Source organism: Rhinoderma darwinii, assembly GCF_050947455.1.
Source record: "Rhinoderma darwinii isolate aRhiDar2 chromosome 1 unlocalized genomic scaffold, aRhiDar2.hap1 SUPER_1_unloc_16, whole genome shotgun sequence".
NCBI classification, from domain to species: Eukaryota; Metazoa; Chordata; class Amphibia; order Anura; family Rhinodermatidae; genus Rhinoderma; species Rhinoderma darwinii.
In genome coordinates, this window is record NW_027461652.1 from 267,536 (window position 1) to 293,343 (window position 25,808).

Consider the following 25,808-nt stretch of genomic DNA (forward strand, 5'->3'; position numbering starts at 1 on the left):
GTGACATGAGGGGCGGAGTTCTGGTCCATTCCGTCCTGGTCACATGGTGGTGACGTCATCACAGGTCCTTCAGCTTTTGCCGGGTATTCGATAGAGCAGCGCAGGCTGGGTCTACATGACTTCCGGTCACCGCTGTTGTGTTCTCTGTTATCAGTCAGGAACTTTCCCACGATGCAGTAGTAAGGTTACATGAGGTCATTTCTATCCGGTTTTGGTGCGTTTTTGTTTGGCACAGTGTTGGTAATTATTATTAATTCTTTTAAGTGGGAGGGATTAACCCCTTGGTGACATCAGATCTATAGTATTATGTTGTACGTGCGTCATCACACTAGAAGGAGCGGAGCCTGCACCGTACACGACTACTGACAGCCGCCTGCAAACGCTAAGATCAGAGACAGCGCAATCCCTGCTGTTTAACCCCTCATAAGCCGTGATTAATAGTGACCGCGGCATCTGATCAGTTAGAGACCGCGGCATCTGATCAGTTAGAGATCGCGGCTTCCTCTGTCCTCTGAAGAAAGTGCGCGATTCCGACCGGTTACCAGTGTAATACGTTTTTGTTTTTTTTAGAAAAAAATTATGTGAATGTTAAAAATAAGTAACGGAATCGCCGCATCCGTTATTGTCCAAATTATTTAAATATCAAATTATTTAACCCTCAGAAATAATTCACATGTGAACGTCGCTTTTATTGGTCGCCGCGATTCTCCAACGTATGGAATAAAAAGTCCCCAAAATGTCACCAACAAAATCTACATCTCGCCCCACAAAACCCCTCACACCGCGCAATCACCGGAAATATAAACTCCTCACACCGCGCAATCACCGGAAATATAAACCCCCCCACACCGCGCAATCACCGGAAATATAAACACCCTCACACCGCGCAATCACCGGAAATATAAACCTCTCACACCGCGCAATCACCGGAAATATAAACCCCTCACACCGCGCAATCACCAGAAATATAAACCCCCTCACACCGCGCAATCCCCGGAAATATAAACCCCCCCACACCGCGCAATCACCGGAAATATAAACCCCCTCACACCGCGCAATCACCGGAAATATAAAACCCCTCACACCGCGCAATCACCAGAAATATAAACCCCCCCCACACCGCGCAATCACCGGAAATATAAACCCCTCACACCGCGCAATCACCGGGAATATAAACCCCCTCTCACCGCGCAATCACCGGAAATATAAACCCCTCACACCGCGCAATCACCGGAAATATAAACCCCTCACACCGCGCAATCACCGGAAATATAAAACCCCTCACACCGCGCAATCCCCGGAAATATAAACCCCCCCACACCGCGCAATCACCGGAAATATAAAACCCCTCACACCGCGCAATCACCGGAAATATAAAACCCCTCACACCGCGCAATCACCGGAAATATAAAACCCCTCACACCGCGCAATCACCGGAAATATAAACCCCCCCACACCGCGCAATCACCGGAAATATAAAACCCCCCACACCGCGCAATCACCGGAAATATAAACCCCTCACACCGCGCAATCACCGGAAATATAAACCCCTCACACCGCGCAATCACCGGAAATATAAACCCCTCACACCGCGCAATCACCGGAAATATAAACCCCCTCACACTGCGCAAACACCGGAAATATAAACCCCTCACACCGCGCAATCACCGGAAATATAAACCCCCCCCACACCGCGCAATCACCGGAAATATAAACCCCCCACACCGCGCAATCACCGGAAATATAAAACCCCTCACACCGCGCAATCACCGGAAATATAAACCCCTCACACCGCGCAATCACCGGAAATATAAAACCCCCCACACCGCGCAATCACCGGAAATATAACCCCCCCTCACACCGCGCAATCACCGGAAATATAAACCCCTCACACCACGCAATCACCGGAAATATAACACCGCGCAATCACCGGAAATATAAAACATTACACACCGCGCATTCACCGGAAATATAAACCCCTCACACCGCGCAATCACCGGAAATATAAAACCCCTCACACCGTGCAATCACCGGAAATATAAAACCCCCCACACCGTGCAATCACCGGAAATATAAACCCCCTCACACCGCGCAATCACCGGAAATATAAACCCCCTCACACCGCGCAATCACCGGAAATATAAACCCCCCCACACCGTGCAATCACCGGAAATATAAAACCCCCCACACCGTGCAATCACCGGAAATATAAACCCCCTCACACCGCGCAATCACCGGAAATATAAACCCCCTCACACCGCGCAATCACCGGAAATATAAACCCCCCACACCGTGCAATCACCGGAAATATAAAACCCCCCACACCGTGCAATCATCGGAAATATAAACCCCCTCACACCGCGCAATCACCGGAAATATAAACCCCCCCACACCGCGCAATCACCGGAAATATAAAACCCCTCACACCGCGCAATCACCGGAAATATAAACCCCTCACACCGCGCAATCACCGGAAATATAAACCCCTCACACTGCGCAATCACCGGAAATATAAACCCCTCACACCGCGCAATCACCGGAAATATAAAACCTTCACACCGCGCAATCACCGGAAATATAAAACCCCTCACACCGCGCAATCACCGGAAATATAAACCCCTCACACCGCGCAATCACCGGAAATATAAAACCCCTCACACCGCGCAATCACCGGAAATATAAAACCCCCCTCACACTGCGCAATCACCGGAAATATAAACCCCTCACACCGCGCAATCACCGGAAATATAAAACCTTCACACCGCGCAATCACCGGAAATATAAAACCCCTCACACCGCGCAATCACCGGAAATATAAACCCCTCACACCGCGCAATCACCGGAAATATAAAACCCCTCACACCGCGCAATCACCGGAAATATAAAACCCCCCTCACACCGCGCAATCACCAGAAATATAAACCCCTCACACCACGCAATCACCGGAAATATAAACCCCTCACACCGTGCAATCACCGGAAATATAAACCCCTCACACCGCGCAATCACTGGAAATATAAACCCCTCACACCGCGCAATCACCCGAAATATAAACCCCTCACACCGCGCAATCACCGGAAATATAAACCCCTCACACCGCACAATCACCGGAAATATAAACCCCTCACACCGCACAATCACCGGAAATATAAACCCCTCACACCGCACAATCACCGGAAATATAAACCCCTCACACCGCACAATCACCGGAAATATAAACCCCTCACACCGCGCAATCACTGGAAATATAAAACCGCGCAATCACCGGAAATATAAACCCCTCACACCGCGCAATCACTGGAAATATAAACCCCTCACACCGCGCAATCACTGGAAATATAAAACCCCTCACACCGCGCAATCACCGGAAATATAATCCCCTCACACCGCGCAATCACCGGAAATATAAACCCCCCTCACACCGCGCAATCACCGGAAATATAAACCCCTCACACCGCGCAATCAACGGAAATATAATCCCCTCACACCGCGCAATCACCGGAAATATAAACCCCTCACACCGCGCAATCAACGGAAATATAAAACCACTCACACCGCGCAATCACCGGAAATATAAAACCACTCACACCGCGCAATCATCGGAAATATAAACCCCTCACACCGCTCAATCACCGGAAATATAAACCCCCTCACACCACGCAATCACCGGAAATATAAAACCACCCACACCGCGCAATCACCGGAAATATAAACCCCTCCCCCCCACACCGCGCAATCACCGGAAATATAAAACCCCTCACACCGCGCAATCACCGGAAATATAAAACCCCTCACATCGCGCAATCACCAGAAATATAACCCCTCACACCGCGCAATCACCGGAAATATAAACCCCCCCCCCACACCGCGCAATCACCGGAAATATAAACCCCTCACACCGCGCAATCACCGGAAATATAAAACCACTCACACCGCGCAATCACCGGAAATATAAACCCCCCACACAGCGCAATCACCGGAAATATAAAACCCCTCACACCACGCAATCACCGGAAATATAAACCCCTCACACCGCGCAATCACCGGAAATATAACCCCCCCACACCGCGCAATCACCGGAAATATAAACCCCCTCACACCGCGCAATCACCGGAAATATAAACCCCCCACACCGCGCAATCACCGGAAATATAAAACCACTCACACCGCGCAATCACCGGAAATATAAAACCACTCACACCGCGCAATCACCGGAAATATAAACCCCCCCACACCGCGCAATCACCGGAAATATAAAACCACTCACACCGCGCAATCACCGGAAATATAAAACCACTCACACCGCGCAATCATCGGAAATATAAACCCCTCACACCGCTCAATCACCGGAAATATAAACCCCCTCACACCGCGCAATTACCGGAAATATAAAACCCCCTCACACCGCGCAATCACCGGAAATATAAACCCCTCACACCGCGCAATCACCGGAAATATAAACCCCTCACACCGCGCAATCACCGGAAATATAAACCCCCCACACCGCGCAATCACCGGAAATATAAAACTCACACCGCGCAATCACCAGAAATATAAATCCCCTCACACCGCGCAATCACCGGAAATATAAAACCCCTCACACCGCGCAATCACCGGAAATATAAAACCCTCACACCGCGCAATCACCGGAAATATAAAACCCCTCACACCGCGCAGTCACCGGAAATATAAAACCCCTCACACCGCGCAATCACCGGAAATATAAAACCACCCACACCGCGCAATCACCGGAAATATAAACCCCCCACACCGCGCAATCACCGGAAATATAAAACCACCCACACCGCGCAATCACCGGAAATATAAAACCCCTCACACCGCGCAATCACCGGAAATATAAAACCACCCACACCGCGCAATCACCGGAAATATAAACCCCTCCACCCCACACCGCGCAATCACCGGAAATATAAAACCCCTCACACCGCGAAATCACCGGAAATATAAAACCCCTCACATCGCGCAATCACCAGAAATATAACCCCTCACACCGCGCAATCACCGGAAATATAAACCCCCCCCGACACCGCGCAATCACCGGAAATATAAACCCCTCACACCGCGCAATCACCGGAAATATAAAACCACTCACACCGCGCAATCACCGGAAATATAAACCCCCCACACAGCGCAATCACCGGAAATATAAAACCCCTCACACCACGCAATCACCGGAAATATAAACCCCTCACACCGCGCAATCACCGGAAATATAACCCCCCCACACCGCGCAATCACCGGAAATATAAACCCCCTCACACCGCGCAATCACCGGAAATATAAACCCCCCACACCGCGCAATCACCGGAAATATAAAACCACTCACACCGCGCAATCACCGGAAATATAAAACCACTCACACCGCGCAATCACCGGAAATATAAACCCCCCCACACCGCGCAATCACCGGAAATATAAAACCACTCACACCGCGCAATCACCGGAAATATAAAACCACTCACACCGCGCAATCATCGGAAATATAAACCCCTCACACCGCTCAATCACCGGAAATATAAACCCCCTCACACCACGCAATCACCGGAAATATAAAACCACCCACACCGCGCAATCACCGGAAATATAAACCCCTCCCCCCCACACCGCGCAATCACCGGAAATATAAAACCCCTCACACCGCGCAATCACCGGAAATATAAAACCCCTCACATCGCGCAATCACCAGAAATATAACCCCTCACACCGCGCAATCACCGGAAATATAAACCCCCCCCACACCGCGCAATCACCGGAAATATAAACCCCTCACACCACGCAATCACCGGAAATATAAAACCACTCACACCGCGCAATCACCGGAAATATAAACCCCCCACACAGCGCAATCACCGGAAATATAAAACCCCTCACACCACGCAATCACCGGAAATATAAACCCCTCACACCGCGCAATCACCGGAAATATAACCCCCCCACACCGCGCAATCACCGGAAATATAAACCCCCTCACACCGCGCAATCACCGGAAATATAAACCCCCCACACCGCGCAATCACCGGAAATATAAAACCACTCACACCGCGCAATCACCGGAAATATAAAACCACTCACACCGCGCAATCACCGGAAATATAAACCCCCCCACACCGCGCAATCACCGGAAATATAAAACCACTCACACCGCGCAATCACCGGAAATATAAAACCACTCACACCGCGCAATCATCGGAAATATAAACCCCTCACACCGCTCAATCACCGGAAATATAAACCCCCTCACACCGCGCAATTACCGGAAATATAAAACCCCCTCACACCGCGCAATCACCGGAAATATAAACCCCTCACACCGCGCAATCACCGGAAATATAAACCCCTCACACCGCGCAATCACCGGAAATATAAACCCCCCACACCGCGCAATCACCGGAAATATAAAACTCACACCGCGCAATCACCAGAAATATAAATCCCCTCACACCGCGCAATCACCGGAAATATAAAACCCCTCACACCGCGCAATCACCGGAAATATAAAACCCTCACACCGCGCAATCACCGGAAATATAAAACCCCTCACACCGCGCAGTCACCGGAAATATAAAACCCCTCACACCGCGCAATCACCGGAAATATAAAACCACCCACACCGCGCAATCACCGGAAATATAAACCCCCCACACCGCGCAATCACCGGAAATATAAAACCACCCACACCGCGCAATCACCGGAAATATAAAACCCCTCACACCGCGCAATCACCGGAAATATAAAACCACCCACACCGCGCAATCACCGGAAATATAAACCCCTCCCCCCCACACCGCGCAATCACCGGAAATATAAAACCCCTCACACCGCGCAATCACCGGAAATATAAAACCCCTCACATCGCGCAATCACCAGAAATATAACCCCTCACACCGCGCAATCACCGGAAATATAAACCCCCCCCCCCCGACACCGCGCAATCACCGGAAATATAAACCCCTCACACCGCGCAATCACCGGAAATATAAAACCACTCACACCGCGCAATCACCGGAAATATAAACCCCCCACACAGCGCAATCACCGGAAATATAAAACCCCTCACACCACGCAATCACCGGAAATATAAACCCCTCACACCGCGCAATCACCGGAAATATAACCCCCACACACCGCGCAATCACCGGAAATATAAACCCCCTCACACCGCGCAATCACCGGAAATATAAACCCCCCACACCGCGCAATCACCGGAAATATAAAACCACTCACACCGCGCAATCACCGGAAATATAAAACCACTCACACCGCGCAATCACCGGAAATATAAACCCCCCCACACCGCGCAATCACCGGAAATATAAAACCACTCACACCGCGCAATCACCGGAAATATAAAACCACTCACACCGCGCAATCATCGGAAATATAAACCCCTCACACCGCTCAATCACCGGAAATATAAACCCCTTCACACCACGCAATCACCGGAAATATAAAACCACCCACACCGCGCAATCACCGGAAATATAAACCCCTCCCCCCCACCGCGCAATCACCGGAAATATAAACCGCCCCCCCACACCGCGCAATCACCGGAAATATAAACCCCTCACACCGCGCAATCACCGGAAATATAAAACCACTCACACCGCGCAATCACCGGAAATATAAACCCCCCACACAGCGCAATCACCGGAAATATAAAACCCCTCACACCACGCAATCACCGGAAATATAACCCCCCCACACCGCGCAATCACCGGAAATATAAACCCCCTCACACCGCGCAATCACCGGAAATATAAACCCCCCACACCGCGCAATCACCGGAAATATAAAACCACTCACACCGCGCAATCACCGGAAATATAAAACCACTCACACCGCGCAATCACCGGAAATATAAACCCCCCCACACCGCGCAATCACCGGAAATATAAAACCACTCACACCGCGCAATCACCGGAAATATAAAACCACTCACACCGCGCAATCATCGGAAATATAAACCCCTCACACCGCTCAATCACCGGAAATATAAACCCCCTCACACCACGCAATCACCGGAAATATAACCCCCCCACACCGCGCAATCACCGGAAATATAAAAAGCCCCACACACCGCGCAATCACCGGAAATATAAAACCCCTCACACCGCTCAATCACCGGAAATATAAACCCCCTCACACCACGCAATCACCGGAAATATAACCCCCCCACACCGCGCAATCACCGGAAATATAAAACGCCCCACACACCGCGCAATCACCGGAAATATAAACCCCCTCACACCGCGCAATCACCGGAAATATAAAACCACTCACACCGCGCAATCACCGGAAATATAAAACCCCTGACACCGGTCAATCACCGGAAATATAAAACCACTCACACCGCGCAATCACCGGAAATATAAACCCCTCACACCACGCAATCACCGGAAATATAAACCCCTCACACCGCGCAATCACCGGAAATATAAACCACCCACACCGAGCAATCACCGGAAAAATAAAACCCCTCACACAGCGCAATCACCGGAAATATAAACCCCTCACACCGCGCAATCACCGAAATATAAAACCCCTCACACCGCGCAATCACCGGAAATATAAACCCCTCCCCCCCACACCGCGCAATCACCGGAAATATAAAACCCATCACACCGCGCAATCACCGGAAATATAAACCCCCCCCCCACACCGCGCAATCACCGGAAATATAAACCCCTCACACCGCGCAATCACCGGAAATATAAACCCCTCACCGCGCAATTACCGGAAATATAAACCCCTCACACCGCGCAATCACCGGAAATATAAAACCCCTCACACCGCGCAATCACCGGAAATATAAAACCCCTCACACGGCGCAATCACCGGAATTATAAAACCCCCCACACCGCGCAATCACCGGAAATATAAAACTCCTCACACCGCGCAATCACCGGAAATATAACACCCCTCACACCGCGCAATCACGGAAATATAAAACCCCTCACACCGCGCAATCACGGGAAATATAAACCCCTCACACCGCGCAATCACCGGAAATATAAAACACCTCACACCGCGCAATCACCGGAAATATAAAACCCCTCACACCGCGCAATCACCGGAAATATAAACCCCCTCACACCGCGCAATCACCGGAAATATAAAACCGCGCAATCACCGGAAATATTATTTACCGCATTATTATACACTCTTATTATTCCCTGATGTACTCCGCACAGATTACATACGTCCCCATATTATAAACTGGAATACCAGTAATACCCGAAACAGAACTGCCAAGCAAAATCTGCGCTCCAAAAGCCAAATGGTGCTGCCTCTCTTATGAGCCCTACAGCATGCCCAAACAGCAGTTGACGTCCACAGACATGACAATGCCATACCCAGGAGAACTAGCTTAACAGTTTGATATATTTGTCTTCAGTGGCACAAACTGGGCACAACGTATTGTGCACTAAATTGGCATATCAGTGGAAAATCTTAATTTTCACTTTGCACCATCCGCTGGGCACTAATTTCTAATGTAGAATCTCCTATGGGGTCAAAATGCTCACTACACCCCTTAAAATGCCCTAAGGGGTGTAGTGTCCAATATGGGTGTCACTACTTAGGGGTTTGTTTTACTATTTGACCTCAGAGCCCTGCAATTGTGGGCCAATGCTGTAAAAAAAAAAAAAATATCACCAAAATAGACCTCAAATGCGCATGGTGCTCTTCACTTCTGAGCCCTGTCTTGTCCAGGCAAATGATAAATGCCTTGAGGTGTGCAGTTTTCAAAATGGGGTCATTTCTTGGTGTTTCCACTGTACTCTGGTACCTCAGGGGTTTTGCATATGCGACATGGTGGCCAAAAACCAATACAGCAAAATCTGCATGCCAAATAGCGCTCCTGCCTTTCTGAGCCCTGCCGTGTGTCCAAACAGCAGTTTATAACCACATGTGGGGTATTGCCGTAATCGAGAGAAATTGCTTTACAAATGTTGGGGTGCTTTTTCTCCAGTATCCCTTGTGAACATGAAGACATTCTACAATTTAGTGGAGCAAAATGTAGATTTTCATTTTCATGGCCTAATTCCAATAAATTCTGCAAAAGACCTGTGGGGTATAAATGCTCACTATACCCCTACACCGCATTCCAAATTATTATGCATATGTTATTTTTCGCTGATTTTCCTAAATAGTTGATGCAAATGACAGTCAATATAATCTTCAAGCCATCAACCGTTGGAGTATAATGCTAATTTTTTTGAACAAATCTAATGATGACAGATATTTTTTTAGAAGTAAAAAACTCAAAATTATTATGCACAACAGAGATCAAAGCATTTTAAAGGTTGTAAAGAGAACTAAAATGGTCATTTGTTGAATTTGCAGCATCAGGAGGTCATATTTACAGAAATCAAAAGCTCTTTCAATAAAAAAAAACTTAACAGGCCAAGTTACATGTTATTATAGGACCCCTTCTTTGATATCACCTTCACAATTCTTGCATCTATTAAATTTGTGAGTATTTGGACAGTTTCTGCTTAAAGGCAATGTGTTGCCAGAAAAACATGTTTTTTTTTTTTTAATTAAACATTTAGTGTGTGGGTGATTAAACATTGTTCAAATTTTTTTTATTTTTTTCACGAGTCAGGAAATATTATAAATTAATTCTAATTTATAATATTTCCCATTTCTGGTCACTAGATGGAGCTATTCCCAAAATTGCAGCATTGCAACATTGGGTGAAAAGCCCTCGCTCTAGTGAGCTCTCAGCATCCCACCCCCTCCTTTATCCTGGCTAGTGCCGGGATAAACGAGGGGTTTGAACGGTGTAACTGTAAAGGATCTGCCAGGCACTACGTCTGGGTATAATCCCAGGATTAATCAGTCGACACCTGAGGCCAGACCTCTGAGACTGACACCTGCTCCCACCAATCAGGGTGGCAGGCTCAGGAGTGGGAGAGCCTATCGCGGCCTGGTCAGTCAGAGTTAGCTCCGCCCCTTGTCCATTTATACCTGCCGTTTTCTCTTCCTCCTTGCTTGTTATTCTTCTTGGATTCCTGGCCCCACTGCTGCCTTGCTCCAGCCTGCTTCTGCCGTGCTTCTGCCTTGCTTCAGTTCCGTTTATCCTGCGTTGCTCTGCCCCTGGCTTGCTTCTGCTCCGTGCTCCCGTTTGTATACTCCACTACTTCCTGATCCTGACTGGCTCATTCACCGCTCCGTCTCCTCGCGGCGTTCCGTGGGCTACTGTATTCCCTTGCGTGTTCCCTGTTTGTACTCCTTGCACTTAGACAGTGTAGGGACCGCCGCCAAGTTGTACCCCGTCGCCTAGGGCGGGTCGTTGCAAGTAGGCAGGGACAGGGCGGTGGGTAGATTAGGGCTCACTTGTTCCCTTCACCTCCTTCCTGCCATTACATAATAACAAGCCCTTACCTAGTCTACCATTTCTTCTACGCTGACGCTATCATGGACCCCCTTGAGACCCTGACCCAGCAGATGCAGGGCCTCTCCCTACAGGTCCAGGCCCTGGCTCAGAGGGTCAATCAGTCTGACGCTGCCTTTGTAGTACCCCTCACCTTTAGAACCCAACCTCAAGTTACCTGACCGGTTCTCAGGGGACCGTAAGACTTTTTTCTCCTTCCGGGAGAGTTGCAGACTTTATTTCCGCCTAAAACCTCACTCCTCAGGTTCCGAGAACCAGCGGGTGGGTATCATTATATCCCGACTCCAGGAAGGGCCCCAAGAGTGGGCCTTCTCCTTGGCTCCTGACGCCCCAGAACTTTCCTCCGTTGATCGGTTTTTCTCTGCCCTCGGTCTCATTTACGACGAGACTGACAGGACTGCCTTAGCCGAGAGTCAGCTGGTGACCTTACGTCAGGGTAGGAGACCTGTTGAGGAATACTGTTCTGATTTTAGAAAGTGGTGCGTAGCTTCTCGGTGGAACGACCCGGCCCTAAAGTGCCAGTTTAGGTTAGGATTATCTGACGCCCTGAAGGATCTGCTGGTTAGCTACCCCTCTTCAGACTCCCTAGACCAGGTTATGGCCCTAGCAGTACAACTTGACCGACGTCTCAGGGAACGTCAACTTGAACGTTTCAATGTTTTCCCCTCTGACTGCCCTGCGATTCCCCCCGAGGTCCCGTCTCCTCGCTCTTCCACTGAGGACTCGGAGGTACCTATGCAACTCGGGGCCTCCATGTCCCCTCGACAACGTAGAGAGTTTCGCAGGAAGAATGGTCTCTGCTTCTATTGTGGGGATGACAAGCATCTACTGAACACCTGTCCCAGGCGCAAGAATAAGCAGCCGGAAAACTTCCGCGCCTAAGTGATCATCGGGGAGGTCACTTGGGCGCACAGGTATTTCCCGTTAATACTAAACGCAATAAGATTTTGCTTCCCTTTCAGGTCTCGTTTGCTGGCCGGTCTGCCACTGGCAGTGCCTTCGTGGATTCGGGCTCATCTGCTAATATCATGTCTGTGGAATTTGCTATGTCTCTAAAAATGCCTTTTATTGATTTACCTTATCCTATCCCGGTAGTGGGTATCGACTCCACTCCTCTTGCTAATGGTTATTTTACTCAGCATACTCCTGTTTTTGAACTCCGTGTTGGCTCCATGCATTTGGAGCAGTGCTCTGTACTGGTGATGCAGGGATTATCGTCCGATCTGGTATTAGGTCTTCCCTGGTTGCAGCTGCATAATCCCACGTTTGATTGGAATACTGGGGATCTCACCAAATGGGGTAGTGATTGCCTGATGTCATGTCTTTCGGTTAACTCTATTTCTCCCCGGGAGGAGGTAAACACGCTTCCTGAGTTTGTTCAGGACTTCGCTGATGTGTTTTCTAAGGAGGCCTCCGAGGTGTTGCCCCCTCATAGAGATTACGATTGCGCCATCGATTTGGTGCCTGGTGCCAAGCTTCCTAAGGGGAGGATATTTAATCTTTCATGTCCTGAACGTAAAGCTATGAGGGAGTATATCCAAGAATGCCTGGCCAAGGGTTTCATTCGCCCCTCGACTTCTCCTGTAGGTGCTGGCTTCTTCTTCGTGGGGAAGAAGGATGGTGGTCTTAGGCCGTGCATTGATTATCGGAACTTGAATAAGGTCACAGTAAGGAACCAGTATCCCCTTCCTTTGATTCCGGATCTTTTTAATCAGGTTCAGGGGGCCCAATGGTTCTCTAAGTTCGATCTACGGGGGGCATATAACCTTATCCGCATCAAAGAGGGGGATGAGTGGAAAACTGCGTTCAACACGCCCGAAGGTCATTTCGAATACCTAGTCATGCCCTTTGGGTTGTGTAATGCCCCTGCCGTCTTCCAGAATTTTATTAATGAAATTCTGAGAGATTACCTGGGTAATTTTCTTGTAGTGTACCTTGATGACATACTGGTGTTTTCCAAGGACTGGTCCTCGCACGTGGAGCATGTCAGGAAGGTCCTCCAGGTCCTTCGGGAAAATAATCTGTTTGCGAAGACCGAAAAATGTGTGTTTGGGGTACAGGAGATACCATTTTTAGGTCAAATCCTCACTCCTCATGAATCCCGCATGGACCCTGCCAAGGTTCAGGCTGTGGCGGAATGGGTCCAACCTGCCTCCCTGAAGGCGCTACAGTGTTTTTTGGGGTTCGCTAACTATTACAGGAGATTTATTGCCAACTTCTCGGTCGTCGCTAAGCCTCTTACGGACCTTACCCGCAAGGGTGCTGATGTCCTCCGTCCAGGCTTTTGAGACCCTCAAGAAGTGCTTTATCTCGGCCCCCGTGCTGGTTCAGCCCAACCAAAGGGAGCCATTTATTGTGGAGGTTGATGCGTCCGAGGTGGGAGTGGGGGCCGTCTTGTCCCAGGGTACCAGCTCCCTCACCCATCTCCGCCCCTGTGCTTACTTCTCTAGGAAGTTTTCGCCCACGGAGTGTAACTATGATATTGGCAACCGCGAACTTTTAGCCATTAAATGGGCTTTTGAAGAGTGGCGTCACTTCTTGGAGGGGGCCAGACACCAGGTAACGGTCCTTACTGACCACAAGAATCTGGTTTTCCTAGAATCTGCTCGGAGGCTTAATCCTAGACAAGCTCGTTGGGCACTATTCTTTACCAGATTTAATTTCTTGGTTACCTATAGGGCTGGGTCCAAAAATATTAAGGCTGATGCACTGTCACGTAGTTTCATGGCTAATCCTCCTTCTGAGAAGGATCCTGCTTGTATTTTACCCCTGGTATAATTGTTTCTGCCACTGATTCTGACTTAGCCTCTGACATCGCGGCTGATCAAGGTTCAGCTCCCGGGAACCTCCCTGGGGACAAACTGTTTGTCCCCCTGCAATACCGGCTAAGGGTACTCAGGGAAAACCATGACTCCGCTGTAATGGCAGGAAGGAGGTGAAGGGGAAGTGAGCCCTAATCTACCCACCGCCCTGTCCCTGCCTACTTGCAACGACCCGCCCTAGGCGACGAGGTACAACTGGGCGGCGGTCCCTACGCTGGCTAAGTGCACGGGAAGACAAACAGGGAACACGCAAGGGAAGGGGCAGTAGCCACGGAACGCCACGAGGAAACGGGGCGGCGAACGAACAGTCAGGACCAGGACGAAGTGAGTACACCCGAGCGGGCACGGAGACAGAAGCAAGCCAGGGGCAAAGCAAAGCAGGTCGAGCAGAACTGCAGCAAGGCAGAAGCACGGCAGAAGCAGGCTGGAGCAAGCAGCAGTGGGGCCAGGAATCCAAAAGAATTACAAGCACTGAGGGAGAGCACAGGGCAGGTAATAAAGGGCAGGGGGCGGAGCTAACTCCGACAGACCAGGCCGCGATAGGCTCTCCCACTCCTGAGCCTGCCACCCTGGTTGGTGGGAGATGGTGTCAGTCGAACAGGTCTGGCCTCAGGTGTGGATTGATTAATCCCAGGAGTATAGCTAGATGAAGTACCTGGCAGATCCCTAACATCCGCTCTATCTGGTCATCCTGGCATCTTGGGTACCAAACTCCTCATTACCAGAAACTATTGGTGGCCTGGGTTGCCTAAAGACGTTAGGGTTTACGTCGCCGCTTGTGAGGTCTGTGCTAGGTCCAAGACCCCTAGGTCCCGACCTGCGGGCTTACTACGTTCCTTGCCCATTCCCCAGAGACCTTGGACCCATATCTCCATGGATTTTATCACCATTTGCCTCCATCTCAGGGCAAGTCGGTGGTGTGGGTGGTAGTAGACCGCTTCAGCAAGATGTGCCACTTTGTGCCCCTTAAGAAACTACCTAACGCCAAGACGTTCGCTTCTTTGTTTGTGAAACACATTCTGCGTCTCCATGGGGCCCCAGTCAATATCGTTTCGGACAGAGGGGTACAATTTGTTTCCTTATTTTGGAGAGCTTTTTGTAAAAAGTTGGAGATTGATCTATCCTCCTCCGCCTTCCATCCCGAAACTAATGGCCAAACGGAAAGGACTAACCAATCCCTGGAACAATATTTAAGGTGTTTCATTTCTGACTGTCAATTTGATTGGGTCTCATTCCTTCCCCTCGCCGAATTTTCCCTGAATAACCGGGTCAGTAACTCGTCAGGGGTCTCCCCGTTTTTCTGTAATTTCGGGTTTAATCCTAGGTTCTCCTCCGTTTCCCCTGGTTGTTCCAATAATCCCGAGGTAGAGGACGTTCATCGGGAACTGTGCACAGTCTGGGCCCAGGTTCAGAAGAACCTAGAGGCGTCCCAGAGCGTACAAAAGATTCAGGCTGATTGTAGACGTTCTGCTAACCCCCGGTTTGTCGTCGGGGATCTGGTGTGGTTGTCGTCGAGGAACTTGCGCCTTAAGGTCCCGTCCAGGAAGTTTGCTCCCCGATTTATTGGACCTTATAAGGTCATTGAAGTCCTCAACCCTGTATCCTTCCGTCTGGAGCTGCCCCCATCCTTTCGCATACACGACGTCTTCCATGCCTCCCTCCTGAAACGCTGCTCCCCGTCCTGGTCCCCCTCGAGGAAACCTCCTGTTCCCGTTCTCACCCCTGAGGGGGTGGAATTCGAGGTGGCCAAGATTGTGGACAGTAGGATGATCCAGGGCTCCCTCCAGTACCTGGTCCATTGGAGAGGATACGGGCCGGAGGAGAGGACTTGGGTACCTGCTCGAGATGTTCACGCTGGGGTATTGATCAGGAGGTTCCACCTTCTCTTCCCCACTAAACCGGGTCCTCTTAGTAAGGGTCCGGTGGCCCCTCATAAAAGGGGGAGTACTGTAAAGGATCTGCCAGGCACTACGTCTGGGTATACTCCCAGGATTAATCAGTCGACACCTGAGGCCAGACCTCTGAGACTGACACCTGCTCCCACCAATCAGGGTGGCAGGCTCAGGAGTGGGAGAGCCTATCGCGGCCTGGTCAGTCAGAGTTAGCTCCGCCCCTTGTCCATTTATACCTGCCGTTTTCTCTTCCTCCTTGCTTGTTATTCTTCTTGGATTCCTGGCCCCACTGCTGCCTTGCTCCAGCCTGCTTCTGCCGTGCTTCTGCCTTGCTTCAGTTCCGTTTATCCTGCGTTGCTCTGCCCCTGGCTTGCTTCTGCTCCGTGCTCCCGTTTGTATACTCCACTACTTCCTGATCCTGACTGGCTCATTCACCGCTCCGTCTCCTCGCGGCGTTCCGTGGGCTACTGTATTCCCTTGCGTGTTCCCTGTTTGTACTCCTTGCACTTAGACAGTGTAGGGACCGCCGCCAAGTTGTACCCCGTCGCCTAGGGCGGGTCGTTGCAAGTAGGCAGGGACAGGGCGGTGGGTAGATTAGGGCTCACTTGTTCCCTTCACCTCCTTCCTGCCATTACAGTAACCTCCTACACTGTGTGTCGCCATTTTTTGAGCTAACACACAGTGTAGTAAGCTTACATACAGTAGTAAACACACACAAACACGGAACATACATTGAAATCTCTTACCTGCTCCTGCCGCCGCGGCTCCCTCCGGCCCGTCCGCTCCGTCTGCTGCCGCTGGTCCAAGTGCACATGTCCGGAAGCCGCGACCGGAAGTAGTAATATTACTGTTCCTTCCGGTCCACAGGAAAATGGCGCCGGACGGCGCCAATTTCAAATTGGACTGTGTGGGAGCGGCGCATGCGCAGTTCCCACACAGACGCCGTACACACAAGTGAATGGGACGGGAGCCGTTCGCAGTCCCTATGGGACTGTGGCTGCCGTATTCCATGTCTGTATGTGTCGTTAATCGACACATACAGAGATGGAACAAAAAATGGCAGCCCCCATAGGGAAGAAAAAGTGTAAAAATAAGAAAAAGTAAAACACAAACACACAAATAAATATAAACGTTTTTAATAAAGCACTAACATCTTTAACATATAAAAAAATAATTTGTGATGACACTGTTCCTTTAAATATCTTTGCAGGATGTCAGAATAGCCTCCCAGAGCTTCTGTTTTGATGTGAACTGCCTCCCACCCTCATAGATATTTTGCTTGAGGATGCTCCAAAGGTTCTCAATAGTGTTGAGGTCAGGGGAACATGGGGGCCACACGATGAGTTTCTCTCCTTTTATGCCCATAGCAGCCAATGACACAGAGGTATTCTTTGCAGCATGAGATTGTCCATTGTCATGCATGAAGATAATTTTGCTACGGAAGGAACGGTTCTTCTTTTTGTACCACGGAAGAAAGTGGTCAGTCATAAACTCTATGTACTTTGCAGAGGTCATTTTCACACCGTCAGAGACCCTAAAGGGGCCTACCAGCTCTCTCCCCATGATTCCAGCCCAAAACATGACTCCGACTCTGCCACCTCCTTGCTGATGTCGCAGCCTTGTTGGGACATGGTGGCCATTCCCCAACCATCCACTACTCCATCCATCTGGACCATCCAGGGTTGCACTGCACTCATCAGTAAACAACACGGTTTGAAAATTAGTCTTCATGTATTTCTGAGCGCACTGCAACCGATTCTGCTTGTGAGCATTGTTTAGGGGTGGCCGAATAATAGCTTTATGCACACTTGCAAACCTTTGGAGTATCCTACACCTTGAGGTTTGCGGGACTCCAGAGGCACCAGCGGCTTCAAATACCTGTTTTCTGCTTTGCAATGGCATTTTAGCAGCTGCTCTCCTAATCCTATTAATTTGTCTGTCAGAAACCTTCCTCATTATGCATTTATCTGAACGAACCCGTCTGTGCTCTGAATCAGCCACAAATCTTTTCACAGTACGATGATCACGCTTAAGTTTTCTTGAAATATCCAATGTTTTCATACCTTGTCCAAGGTATTGCACTATTTCACGCCTTTCGGCAGCAGAGAGATCCTTATTCTTTCCCATATTGCTTGAAACCTGTGGCCTGCTTAATAATGTGGAACGTCCTTCTTAAGTCGTTTTCCTTTGATTGGGCACACCTGGCAAACTATTTATCACAGGTGTCTGAGATTGTTTACAATGATCCAAAGAACCCTAAGACACAAAACCATCCATGAGTTTAATTGAAAAACAAATAATTAATTGTTTATGACACTTAAATCCAATATGCATAATAATTTGGAACACGGAGTAGATAGATTCCTTGAGGGGTGTAGTTTCCCAAATGGGGTCACTTTTGGGGGTTTCCACTGTTTTGGCCTCTCATGGGCTTTGCAACTGAAACATGGCACCTGAAAAACAATCTAGCAAAATTTGAGCTCCAAAAGCCAAACGGCCAATCCTTCCCTTCTGAGCCCTGCCGTGGATCCAAACAGCAGTTTATTACCAAATATGGGGTATTTCCGTACTTTGCTTTACAAATGTTGTGGTTCTTTTTCTCCTTTATCTATTGTGAAAATGGAAAAATCTGAGCTAAAACGACATTTTATTAGAAAAAAAAATGTAGATTTTCATTTTCAGAGCTTAATTATACTAAATTCAGCAAAAAAAACTGTGGGGTCATAATGCTCGCTATATCCCTTGATAAATTCCTTGAGGAGTGCAGTTTGCCAAATGGTGTCTTTTTTGGGGTGTTTTCTTTGTTTTGGCCCCACAAGACCTCTTCAAACCCGACATGGTGCCTAAAACATATTCTAATAAAAAGAAGGCCCCAATATCCACTAGGTGCTCCTTTGTTTCTGAGGCCTGTGTTTCCATCCAGTAGCACACTAGAGCCACACATGGGATATTTCTAAAAACTGCAGAATCTGGGCAATAAATATTGAGTTGCGTTTCTCTGGTAAAACCTTCTGAGTTACAGAATTTTTTTTTTATTAAAACTGATTTTCTGCAAAAAAAAATATAAAAATGACATTTGTAAATTTCCCCTTTAATTTGCTTTCTTGTGAAACGTCTAAAGGGTTAAGAAACTTTCTAAATGCTGTTTTGAATACTTTGAGGGGTTCCGTTTTTAAAATCGGGTGATTTATAGGGCGTTTATAGAATATAATGCCCTCAAAACCAGTTCAGAACGGAACCGGTCCCTAAAATAAGGCTTTTTATATTTTCTAAGAAATTTGAGAAATTGCTGCTAAAGTTCTAAGCCTTGTAACGTTCTAGAAAAATAAAAAGGACGTTAAAAAAACAATGCAAACACAAAGAAGACATATGGAATATGTGAAATAGTAGCTATTTTGTGTGGTATTACTATCTGTCTTACAAGCAGATACATTTAAATGTAAAAAAAAAATGTTTGCTAAATTTTGGTGTTTTTCATAAATAAACACTGAATGTGTCAACCAAATTTTACCACTAACTTAAAGTCCAATGTGTCATGAGAAAACACTCTCAGAATCGCTTAAAAAAATAAAAGCATTCCAAAGTTATTACCACTTCAAGTGGTCCTTAAGGCCAAAACAGGCTTAGTCACTAAGGGGTTAAAGGACACACTGAGTGTGTAGTAAACACGCACACTTGTACCTTATAGGAAAGATTGTTGCTATTTGAATGAGACTTGAACGGAGCTAGTAGTCTAACACACTAATTTTGGCTAACACAAATACCAAAGACTTTTTTTTTTTTTTTTACACCGAACAAGGAAAGAACCAAGGAGTCTCTAAGTCAAAAAAATATATATACATAATCTTTTTATTTGACAATATTACACTGTTTACACAAAATGAGTTTCTAAAAATGAATCACAAATAAAAGCATGGCTGCCACATGGGTCAACTGTTAATCAAATATGGTCATGTAAGTAAAGACATATTAAAGTATACCTCAAGACAACAGTATAGGTAGCATGATATAGATAAGGTGAGGTATACTGGCTACAGGTGATATGTTAAACTGCTTCAAAAAGTCGGTAAGAGGGATGTTACTCCCATGCATGAAAAGTGCAATAGAAATAGGACTGAATGAACAATGTGTTATAATGTCCAAAAAAGAGAGCTAATGCATGTATAGATACTAGGCTAATAACCATATATATGTAAAGGCCCAAATACCAAAAAAGCAGCGAACAATAGACCAAGGAGTACTAGCAAAGTACTAACCCATGTAGCTGAGACTCCAAGAATGGCAGCCGGCCCCAACGCGTTTCGGCTTCCACCTTCGTCTGGGGGTGGCATCTACAAATATATCCCTCCTATTTATCTAACCTAGGGACCAATCAGGAAACGATTGGCCAGGTGAAAATATTATACAATACAATTACCTCAATCAGCTGTGGCGTCATGTCCGCGTTTATCAGTAGACAAACATCACATGGTGTGGGCATCATGTGATACGCGATGAGTGCGCCGCGTGATGATGTCACAGCGGCGCCCTTCATCCCGCACACATCAAGATGCCGACTCCTAGTGAGTTGCTAAGGACGCCAGCGCATGCGCACTAGATTGAGGCATGTTGATGATAATTCCACCAAGTACAATATGTACGTATAGAAAGAGATTACACACCGTGCAATAGAATTAAGATATTCAATGTTTATAAGTGTATCAGTACCCATAGCGGTCTATGAAAATATATGGTTTTTAACACAAGGAAAGCACCTTTGTGATATACAGCACAAGATCTTCAAGAAATTGCATAATAGATTATATTAAAATACGTGACTTTATATTAAAAGAAATATTGACTCGTAGGTGAGCATGGATTAAATCATATTCACACAGAATATACTGTGTTTAAAAATACAAATTAGTGTATATACATATATTTTTTTTGTATTTTTTATATTTTTTTTATAAAGTGAATAAGTAAGTGTTGTATATGACAGGAAAATATATACATATATATACATGCAAAATATACGTCGCAAACGCATGACAATATATTATATAAAGTGAATATAGAAATAGATATATATCATATAGTGATGAATAATTATTGTCATACTCATGTATATATGTACATAGATCATATGCATATATAATCGGGTAAAAAAAATAAAAAATATATATATATATATATATATATATATATAAAAATTTGTGTACAAAGTAAATTAGTGCTAATATAATACATAAGGGTATAAAAATATATACATTTCGATACTAAAGTGCAATAGTGTGAAAATTCATAGAATTTACAAATTTGTTAAAAATTATACATTTCATTATTTTATTTTACGCTGCCATATATAGACTACTGCAGGAATTAGAAATGCACGTTCAATATTGGGACATGAAATGCACCCTCCACAAGGGGAACACCCCATTTAGGGCCCTTGGTCCCAAAGAATCTAATTCCCTGTGAAACTGGGGTATAAAAACTTCTGACCAAATGGTCTTTCAGATTTTTAGCACGACGGTAGGTTACAGACGGCAGTGTAGGCAATATTTTATTGAGTATCGGATCGGCTTTCAGAATCGGCCAGTATCTCTTTAAGTGAGCTTTCATCTCTTCCCAGCGAGAATGATATGGTGTGATAAATCTCACCTCGTTGATTTTATTTTCTCGAACCGCTGGTTGTAATAGTTTGTTTCTCTCCTTTTCTTGAGCTCTTTTTTTCGCTTTCCTGATACACCGATTACTGTAGCCCCGATCCATGAACCTATATTCTAAGTCCTTAGCCTGTTTTCTGAAATCTTCCTCCCTAGAACACGTACGCTTTAGTCTAAGAAATTGACCTGTGGGAATAGCAGCAATAGTTTGTTTCGGATGTGCAGAGGTAGCGTGTAAAAGAGAATTTACAGATGTCTCTTTCCTGAATAGATCAATTTGGACATCACCATTTTCATCACATTGGATTTTGATGTCCAAAAAATCTACTTGTTTTTTGTCACATTTGTATGTGAGTTTGATATTCTGATCGTTCAGATTTAATTCTGCCATAAATTGCTGCAATTGTTCAAGAGTCCCCTGCCAGATCAAGAAGATATCGTCAATGAAGCGAGCCCAGAAAATGACTTGGTTCATTGACGTACCGTGATCTGACAGGAATAAATTTCTCTCCCACAGCCCCAGGAACAAATTGGCATATGAGGGCGCACAAGATGCCCCCATTGCCGTTCCCTGGAGTTGTAGGTAGAATGACTCATTGAACGTAAACACATTGTGTGTCAAGGCGAAGTCTAATAATACACCAAGCAGTTTAATGAGCCCTTCCTCCAAATTACTCATACTCAAGAAAAAATTGGTAGATTTGATCCCATCGTGGTGTCTAATGCTGGTATAGAGCGATTCAACGTCGCAGGTGACGAACCACATGTCGACATCTAGATGGGTGCATTCCAATTTCTGTAAGAGATCTGATGAGTCCCTAATATAGGAGGGTAAACATTCCACTAATGGCTTAAGATAATAATCTATAAATTTACAGATATTCTCTGTAAAATTACCTTGGCCAGAGATGATCGGTCTTCCTGGTGGAGTCTTTATATTTTTATGGACTTTTGGCAAAAGATACAATGTCGCTACTACAGGTATTGGAACAATATAAATCTTTGGTCACAACTCCATCGTCCATCGCTTGTTTTAGAATTTTAGCCAGTTGTTCACTATAGGAAGAAATAGGGTTGAATGTTAGTTTTTTGTACTATTTTTTATCCCTTAACTGACGATTCGCTTCGTTTTCGTACATTGTCCTCGGCCACACAACAATGTTTCCCCCTTTGTCGGCGGGTTTGTAAATGACATCTCTAAGATTTTTTAACTTATGAAGGCTTTCTCTTTCATTTTTAGATAGATTGTCGTTAACCAAAGTTGTTGATATTTTATCAAATTCTTTGGATACTGTTTTCACGAATGTATCAATTGCTGGGCATAGGAATAGAGGTGGAAATTTGGCCGATTTTCTTTTAATGCAATCAGGAATGGCTCTTACCTGTGTGTCATCTTGTTCACCCATAAGTGTTTCTAGATCTCTTAATGTAGTCCTTTCCTCAACAGTTTCAAAGATCTGATCCTCTTCCTTATAGTGCCATCTCTTGAACATCAAGGTTCTGGCAAACAGGTTCAGATCTTTTATTGCTGTAAATGCATCAAATGGTGCAGTTGGTGAGAAAGTCAAACCTCTGCTTAATACATTTATATCAGTTACAGAAAGTATATGTTCTGACAAATTGATTACCTTGGGGTTTCGATCCAAGGACTCGGCAGGTCTGTTGGCTCTCCTTTTATTATAGCCGCTATCTTTATAATCAAATTTGCGTTTGGATCTAATGGGTCTTTGACTAAGTGTGAGGGACTGTGGTGTTGTTACTTCATTCTCACTCTGAAGTGAAGTGGAGGACATAGATGATGATGTACTCAAATTTCCCTGACGTTCTTTCCATCTCCAACGATATACTCTATGTTGAGATGCATCATTTTGATCTCTTACAAGTTTTTTGGTCTTTATGACTTGAATCTCCTTCTCCCAGATCTCAAACTGTTTATCCAAATGATGGCTAAACAGTGAGAGATTTTCTGGTGTGGTAATCTCTTTCAGTGTAATATGTAGTGCCTCGATTTCACCATCTATTGTTTCTAATGTTCCTTTATTGAGGCCTATAAGTAGATTCATAAACTTTTTAGAACATATATTACAGGCTTCTTCCCAATCAGAAATGAAGCTCTCATTATCTATGGGGAAGGAGGGAAATAGCTGTATGCGCAGCCCCCTAGGTATTAGCCCTTTCTGTATGTACTGTTCGAGAAAGGCTCTGTTCCACCAGGTTTTTGTTCGTCTATGGAGTAAGTTCTTAAGTTTCCTTTGTATGTCTAGACTGTTTCTCTGATCACTGGTGCTAGTATCTGTGGACTCATTATTAAAAACAGATTCAATTTTGGACTGCCAGGCACGTTCTCTGGCTTTGTAGTCCATCGGGATTGTGATGCCCAATTCTGTAATAAATACAGACAAAAATACAATAAATCCTATATACAGGGCATGCATGCTGCATCATCTGGCACAATATATATGTATCCTCCCTTATAACTTACGACTGTACTCCCAAAATATATTACACCGAACAAGGAAAGAACCAAGGAGTCTCTAAGTCAAAAAAATATATATACATAATCTTTTTATTTGACAATATTACACTGTTTACACAAAATGAGTTTCTAAAAATGAATCACAAATAAAAGCATGGCCGCCACATGGGTCATTGACGATATCTTCTTGATCTGGCAGGGGACTCTTGAACAATTGCAGCAATTTATGGCAGAATTAAACCTGAACGATCAGAATATCAAACTCACATACAAATGTGACAAAAAACAAGTAGATTTTTTGGACATCAAAATCCAATGTGATGAAAATGGTGATGTCCAAACTGATCTATTCAGGAAAGAGACATCTGTAAATTCTCTTTTACACGCTACCTCTGCACATCCGAAACAAACTATTGCTGCTATTCCCACAGGTCAATTTCTTAGACTAAAGCGTACGTGTTCTAGGGAGGAAGATTTCAGAAAACAGGGTAAGGACTTAGAATATAGGTTCATGGATCGGGGCTACAGTAATCGGTGTATCAGGAAAGCGAAAAAAAGAGCTCAAGAAAAGGAGAGAAACAAACTCTTACAATCAGCGGTTCGAGAAAATAAAATCAACGAGGTGAGATTTATCACGCCATATCATTCCCGCTGGGAAGAGATGAAGGATCACTTAAAGAGATACTGGCCGATTCTGAAAGCCGATCCGATACTCAATAAAATATTGCCTACACTGCCGTCTGTAACCTACCGTCGTGCTAAAAATCTGAAAGACCATTTGGTCCGAAGTTTTTATACCCCAGTTCCACAGGGAATTAGATTCTTTGGGACCAAGGGCCCTAAATGGGGTGTTCCCCTTGTGGAGGGTGCATTTCATGTCCCAATATTGAACGTGCAGAAGAGTTTACTGATTCTGAGAGAAGTAAAACATTCAAAATTGTGTGGCACATTACATGTGCTACACGCGGGGTGGTATACTATGCAGTGTGTCCATGCAACAAAGTATACATAGGATTGACCACACGCGAATTCCGAATCAGAGTACGTGAACATGTGCGGGATATTGAATCCACAAAGGAGGTCAATGATACTGATAAAATAGAAAAATTTAAAACTATTCCACGCCATTTTAAACAGTATCACAATTGCAATTCCAGATTATAAAAGGTACGAGGAATAGACCATGTGGAATTAAATATAAGAGGTGGAGATTTGATGAAGAAATTACTGAGATTGGAAAGTAAATGGATCTGGACTTTGAAGACCATGCAGCCGAGAGGCTTAAACGAATCGCATGGGTATGCCGCGTTTCTCTGATCACTGTGTATGTGTTTGTGTGGCATCATTTTTAATTTTATTTTTGTGATGTAATAATACTTTTGTGATTTTAACATATGTTCTTTTTCTCTCCTAGTTTCTCTTTCCTAGTTTACCAGATGTAGACGTGTATGAAATACTATCGATATTCAGTGATGCATTATTTTCGCAGTGAAAGACAACAAACTATGCCAAAGCGTTGTGTTACATTGATTTATATACATAGAGTAACTT

The 25,808-nt window shown here is 45.9% G+C and overlaps 1 long non-coding RNA gene across 1 annotated transcript; it reads left to right on the forward strand.

Annotated features, from left to right (window-relative positions):
* The first annotated feature begins 76 nt into the window (after positions 1 to 76).
* Positions 77 to 25,808, forward strand: LOC142670727 (uncharacterized). Its single transcript, XR_012851774.1, has 3 exons — positions 77 to 179; positions 25,415 to 25,555; positions 25,672 to 25,808. It is a non-coding gene; the product is annotated as an uncharacterized LOC142670727 (long non-coding RNA).